This window comes from Rutidosis leptorrhynchoides, chromosome 6, assembly GCF_046630445.1.
Source record: "Rutidosis leptorrhynchoides isolate AG116_Rl617_1_P2 chromosome 6, CSIRO_AGI_Rlap_v1, whole genome shotgun sequence".
Taxonomy (NCBI): Eukaryota; Viridiplantae; Streptophyta; class Magnoliopsida; order Asterales; family Asteraceae; genus Rutidosis; species Rutidosis leptorrhynchoides.
Genome location: NC_092338.1, coordinates 427,959,156 through 427,966,567, shown reverse-complemented (window position 1 = coordinate 427,966,567; position 7,412 = coordinate 427,959,156). Strand labels below are relative to the sequence as shown.

At 30.1% G+C, this 7,412-nt stretch overlaps 1 non-coding gene across 1 annotated transcript; it reads right to left on the bottom strand.

Annotated features, from left to right (window-relative positions):
- Nucleotides 1-5,905: 5,905 nt before the first annotated feature.
- LOC139856449 (small nucleolar RNA R71) lies at nt 5,906-6,012 on the bottom strand. The gene has a single exon (XR_011761932.1). It is a non-coding gene; the product is annotated as a small nucleolar RNA R71 (small nucleolar RNA).
- Nucleotides 6,013-7,412: the final 1,400 nt, after the last annotated feature.

Genomic DNA, 7,412 nt, shown 5'->3' with positions numbered 1-7,412 from the left:
GGGAAAATATTCACATCAATTAGTGGCAATTATAACGTCCAACTAATTCAACATATCATAATCAACAGAACCTCTCGTCTGTATGATAATTCATTCGAGGAATGTTTTGCTTGTGTCATATCGCATCAAATATTTATAAAAGCATTTCATGTATTCTCAGTTCAAAAATATACATTGCAAAAGCATTTAATAAAAACAATTATAAAAACAGCGCATGTATTCTCAGTCCCAAAAATGTAAAGAGTAAAAGGGAATCAAATGAACTCACTATACGATATTTTGTAGTAAAAATATTCATACGACTGAACTGAACAATGCAAGGTTGGCATCGGATTCACGAACCTATATCATTTATATGTATATTAACACATATAATGGTAATCGAATAAATTTAGGTATTATTATTAATTGTTATTTTAGTAACTTGTACGTTTCATTAATAACTAAATTAACTATATTTATTTTTATATACATTAAATAGATAATTAATATTTATTACAAACATATTAATATAGTTATGTTTTATGTAAATAATATATTTTTATATAGAAAATATTTATTTGATATATTAATAATACTAATAATATTAATGATAAAAATAATAATATTAGTGTTAGAAATAATAAAAATGATAATAAAAATAATAATGATAAAAATAATGATAATTCTAATAATAATAATAATAATAATAATAGTTCTAATAATAAAAATGATAATTTTTATAATAAAAAAAATTAGTTTCAATAATAATACTACTTTCATTAATAATAATAATAATAATAATAATAATAATAATAATAATAATAATAATAATAATAATAATAATAATAATAATAATAATAATAATAATAATAAAAATGAGTAATAAGTAAACTACCTCAAAGAAAAAGCCCTTAAAAAATATGCCCAAGTCCGGGTTTGAACCCGCGACGTCCCGTTAACCCGATAACATCCTTAACCATTCGTCCGTTTTTGTTTTTCTGTTGTATAATCATACTTAATTTTATTTAACCCATAATATTCCGTTTTCCCTATTTATTCTCCTTCTTTTTCTAAAGAAAAAAAAATGTCACAGCCGGGGATCGAACTTGAGACCTCTCGATTAAACACACATACACCAAACCGTCTGATCTGTTCTGTTTTTCTGATTTAATTCACACAGCCCTCCCTTTTAACCCACGTTTCTATCAGTCATCTTCTTCTTCCTAACAGCCCATCATCATCATTTATCACAACCTAAACATCATTGTTATCTACGGACATCATCAAGATTATTGTCCAATTTCATCATCATCTTTATCATCAACCTCTTCGTACACCTTCACCATCATAAACATAATTATCATCATCTTGAAATCACCACGATCATCATCTTCTATCAACATCTATCATCTTCATCTTTTTCTAATCTTCATCATTATATATCGATCAAAACAAAACAGTATTAATCACGATTAAAACATTCTCATCAACTATAATCATCCTCATAATTCTACCGTCATCATCCTATCCTATCCTAACATTATCATTATCATGATCATCATTTATTGTCATCATCATTTCTTATCTTCATTATTACATAAAATCATGATCACGTAATCATCATTTTAATCGTCATCAACCTCCATTCATCACAATCCCCATCGTTACCATCTAAACCGTAAATCATCATTTCATCTTCTATTTTGCTGTAAACATCATCGTTTTCATTACAGTTTCATCTTCACGACCATTTTCATCTATATTTCATAATCATACCATCATATATTCATCTTCTTCTCAATCGGTCAATCCAACAAATATGTTTTTACATTCCTAGGTTCGTTATTAAACTAAGTCAACCAGGTTGTCCCAATAATTCAAAATAATTGCAAGACACTAAGTCCCACAATAAATACCAAATATTCAATTTGTCTAATTGATAATGCTAAAAATGAACACATAGTTCATAGCATTATCCTTCAAGAAAGACAAGCTTTTAGTTGCAATTGTTCTATTTACAAGTGATATTCGTTTAAATAATAAAAGGTGAAGACAAAAGACAGATTCGATGATTTGAAGACGCAAATGACCAAAAAGCTCAAAAGTACAAAATACAATCCAAGTGGTTCAATTTATTAATGAGAAACATCTAAAAGTTACAAGAGTACGAACCGCAAAACGCAAAGTACAAGATATTAAATCGTACGAAAGGACGTTCGAAAATCCAGAACCGGGACATGAACCAACTATCAACGCGCGATGCAACGGACCTAAAATTACAAGTCAACTATGCACACAAATATAATATAATATATAAATAATTCTATAAATTATATATATATTATATTTATATATTAAAATAAAAACCGTCGGCAAACAAGAAAACAAAAGATTGTGAGCTGTCCCAAGTCACCATGCGATCGTATGGCCTGAAAGAGAAATTTCCATGCGATCGCATGGCCCCTAAATGTTGGTCAGGTCCTATAAATAGCCAACGAATTCGATGAGTAATATACACCTCAATTTTCTTTCTTCCTCTGTAAAGAATATATATATATATTTATAATTTTAATTTTAATTTTAATTTAAGTTTAATAATAATTGGGTTATTGTAAGGAATGTTTTAAAGGTTTTGTAAATCGAAATTCTGTCTGTGTAACACTACGCGATTTATACTCATTGTAAGTTATGTTCAACCTTTTTAAATTAATATCTCATAGCTAAGTTATTATTATGCTTATTTAAGCTGAAGTACTCGTGATGTTGGACTAAATATTAAGACGGGGTTATTGGGCTTTGGACCATAATTAGGGTTTGGACAAAAGAACGACACTTGTGGAAATTGGACTATGGGCTATTAATGGCTTTATATTTGTTTAACTAAATGATAGTTCGTTAATTTAATATAGAGATTTACAATTTGAGGTAATTATAAATAACCACATACACTCGATCGGACACGATGGGCGGGATATTTATAAATACTAATAATCGTTCATTTAACCGGACACTAGGATGGATTAATAGTCGATGGACTCATTAAAACAGGGGTGCATTACGTACAAGGACACTTGGCGTAATTGTTAACAAAGTATTAAAACCTTGGATTACACGCAGTCGATATCCTGGTGTAATTATTAAACAAAGTATTAAGACCTTGTTACAATTTAAGTCCCCAATTAGTTGGAATATTTGACTTCCCGTACAAAGTTAATTTGACGAGGACACTCGCACTTTATATTTATGACTGATGGACCATTATGGACAAAAACTAGATGGACGTATCAAATAAACCAGGACAAAGGACAATTAACCCTCGGTAATAAACTAAAATCAACACGTAGAACATCATGATTACGGAAGTTTAAATAAGCATAATTCCTTTATTTCATATTTCATCGTACTTTTATTTATCGTCATTTTATTTATCGTACTTTAAATTATCGTACTTTTAATTATCGCACTTTTATTTATCGTCATTTACTTTACGCTTTAAGTTAAGTCATATTTATATTTAATATTTTACATTAGGTTTTAATTGCGACTTAAGTTTTAAAATCGACAAACCGGTCATTAAACGGTAAAAACCTCCTTTTATAATAATAATAATAATAATAATAATACTTATATATATATATATATATATATATATATATATATATATATATATATATATATATATATATATATACAAATATAGTTTAAAATATATATAGCGTTAAACTTAGCTGAGTCCCTGTGGAACGAACCGGACTTACTAAAAACTACACTACTCTATGATTAGTTACACTGCTTATAAGTGTTGTAGCAAGGTTTAGGTATATCCCATTCAATAAATAAATAAATAACTTGTGTAAAATTGTATCATATTTAATAGTATTTCGTAGTAAAATATAATCTATTTCGTACTACACCTCGCACACATCAAGTATTTTTGGCGCCGCTACCGGGGAACTTCAACAACGCCGAAAGTGAAACGCTATAAAAAAAGATTTTTATTAAGTTTTAAGCTATTTTTGTAAAAAATATATTTACATAAGTTTTAAAAATAAAAGCATAATTTTTTTTTATATATATATCTATATTTTTAAGTGTTTAAATTAAAAAGTTTACATTCTTTTTATTTCTTTTGTTAAAAGTTATAAAAACTAAAGTAATTTTTTTTAAAATATAAATTTTATTTAAATTACATATTATTTTCTATAAATATTAAACTCGAAAAAAAAATATAAAGTAATCGGGCCAAAACTGTAGCAGCCCAAACAATCTGGCCTGGTATTCTTACCCATGCGAGCGCATGGATATTTAACCCTCAACTCATGCGATCGCATGAGCTGAGGTGACAGCTCTGAAACCTCGGCTGACAGAATTAGGGTTACGGTTTATATAATTATTATTAATATATTTAGGGTTTAATTAAAATATTAATTAGTTTAGTTTTTAGTTTTAATTTGTAAAATTAAGTTTTATTAGTTTTATTAATTATATAAAGTTAGTAATTTTATATAAATAATATAAAAATTATATTCTTATAAAAATTATATTTTTATAACTTTAGTTTCTTTTTATTTTTATATCATTTTTATCGTTTAATTCATAATTTGTATATTTATCGTTCGTAATTAGTTATAAGTTAGTCTTTGTAATAGTAATTTTATATTTCTAGATTTTTAGGCTTTTCCGTAAAATCCCTTAAGTACTTTTTCTTTAGACTAAGATTTAGGTGCTTTAGAATTTTACGACGTCGCTTATCGCTTTAATATTTTATAGATTTTAGTGCCTTTTAAGTTATTGCCATTTTGGATATAGAATTCCTTTTAAGTTTTAATTTCTTTAGACGCAACTTTTAATATTTAATTTTTAGACTTTTAAGTTTCGACGCTTTACTTTCTTATTTTTTATTTTTCGACCTTTTATTTTTCGACGTTTTTCGACGCACTCTTTTTCTTTCTTATTTCTCGACGCTCTAGTTTTTAGGACATAGATTTTTTTTTATCTTTTTTAAATTTCGTAAGCGGTTAAATTAATAGACATCCAAAATTTTCTGCTTCGTAGTAATAGTTGGATTTGTTAGTGGTTGAGTTGTGGATTTTCCGACTTAAAGGATCCTGGCTCCCTGCTGCATCTTTTGGCTATTTGAAACGTGGGCAAAAGCAGAAAAGTCTATTAATTTGATAACTTATATAATTTTTATCTTTATAACTAATAGGATATTCAGTGAATGCACCGAGCAAAACGTTCACCACCTTTCATACGTTCATCACCTGTAACTCGATCAAGACATCTAGCCAATATTGTCGCTGTTGATTTTTCTTTAGAATCGTCATCTAGTCGACCAAGTACTCCAATTCAAATTTCCGATAATCCATTTTTTGAACCCGACCTCACAATTGAAAACCCGGAGGATATTCAAGGACAATTCAGAGATCCTGAACCACTAATCATTCCTCTTGAACAACAAATCATTCAACCAGAGATTGTCGAGGAAGAAACCATTAAATCAGAATCCTCTAGTGATTCAGATTCAACAAATTCAATCATGGAAAATCCGGAACCTCTAAGTATGGAAGATCGAATGAGAGCTAAACGCACCGGCCAAGGTCACGCAATTACACAACCGGACATTAATGCGCCAGATTATGAAATCAAAGGACAAATCCTACACATGGTAACTAATCAATGCCAATTTAGTGGTACGCCAAAAGAAGATCCAAACGAACATCTTCGTACCTTTAATAGGATCTATACTCTATTCAAAATCAGAGAAGTTGAGGATGAACAGATATATCTCATGTTATTTCCCTGGACTTTAAAGGGAGAAGCCAAAGATTGGTTAGAATCGTTACCAGAAGGAGCGATTGATACATGAGATGTCTTAGTTGAAAAATTTCTTAAACAATTCTTTCCGACATCTAAAGCCATGAGACTTCAAGGAGAAATTGTTACGTTCACACAAAAGCCAAATGAAACTCTATATGAAGCGTGGACAAGATTCGGAAAATTGTTGAGTGGATGTCCTCAACACGGTTTAGACACTTATCAAATAGTACAAATATTCTATTAAGGATGCGACATTACTACACGAAAAGACATCGACATAGCAGCTGGTGGTTGCATTATGAAGAAAACCGCAACCGAAGCTTACAAAATTATTGATAACACAGCCTCCCACTCACATGAGTGGCACCAGGAAAAAGATATTCCTCATTCATCTAAAGCGGCTAGAGCCGATTCTAGCCATGACTTTGATTCCATTTCCGCAAAGATAGATGCTTTCAAAAGACGAATGGAAAAGATGACTAAAGATATTCACGCAATACGCATTAGTTGTGAGCAGTGTGGAGGACCAAATTTGACAAAAGATTGTCTCAGTATTGAACAAACAATGGAACAAAGAGAGAATGTTTCATACATGAACCAAAGGCCTGGAAATAATTATCAGAATAATTATCAACCGCTAAGACTAAATACAATCAAAATCAGAATTATAACCGAAATGTTCCATACAACAACCAACAAGGTCCTAGCAATCAACAAGTATCTAACAATACTTACAACCATCAAAGACCTATTTTTCAAAATAAACCACCACAAACCAATGATAAAAAGCCAAATTTAGAAGATATGATGTCGAAGCTAGTTGAATCTCAAACGCAGTTTTTCATATCTCAGAAACAAACTAATGATCAAAATGCTCAAGCATTTAGAAATCAACAAGCTTCAATCCAAAATCTGGAACAAGAAGTGAGCAACCTAGCAAGGTTGATAGGTGAAAGAAAATCGGAGAGTCTACCTAGTGATACAAATGCTAACCCCCGAAATGAAACAGCTAAAGCCATTACCACAAGAAGTGGTATTACACTTAAACCACCTGAAATACTTGTAATTTCTGATGACTCTACTCCTACTACACAGGAACCACAGCCTGAGCAAGATAAGGAAACATAACCGGTAGTTGAAAAGGTTAATGAAGATAACACAGTTAAGGCTAAACCTTATGTTAAACCATACCAACCACCGCTTCCTTACCCAAGTAAAATGAGAAAAGAAAGACTTGAAGCCGAGCAATCTAAATTCTTGGATATGTTTAAACAAATAAACGTAAATCTTCCTTTCATTGATGTGATTTTAGGAATGCCAAGATATGCTAAATTCCTGAAAGATCTAATCACAAATAGAAAGAAAATGGAAGAACTCTCGGCTGTTACAATGAATGCTAATTGTTCTGCAGTGCTGTTGAATAAACTACCAGAAATACTCTGTGATCCAGGAAGTTTCACAATTCCATATTTTCTGGGTAGTCTTAGTTCAATAGAAGCATTGGCAGACTTAGGTGCTAGTATAAATCTAATGCCATATTCACTATACGCTAAACTAGACCTTGGAGAATTAAAACCAACACGAATAAGCATACAACTAGCTGATCGATC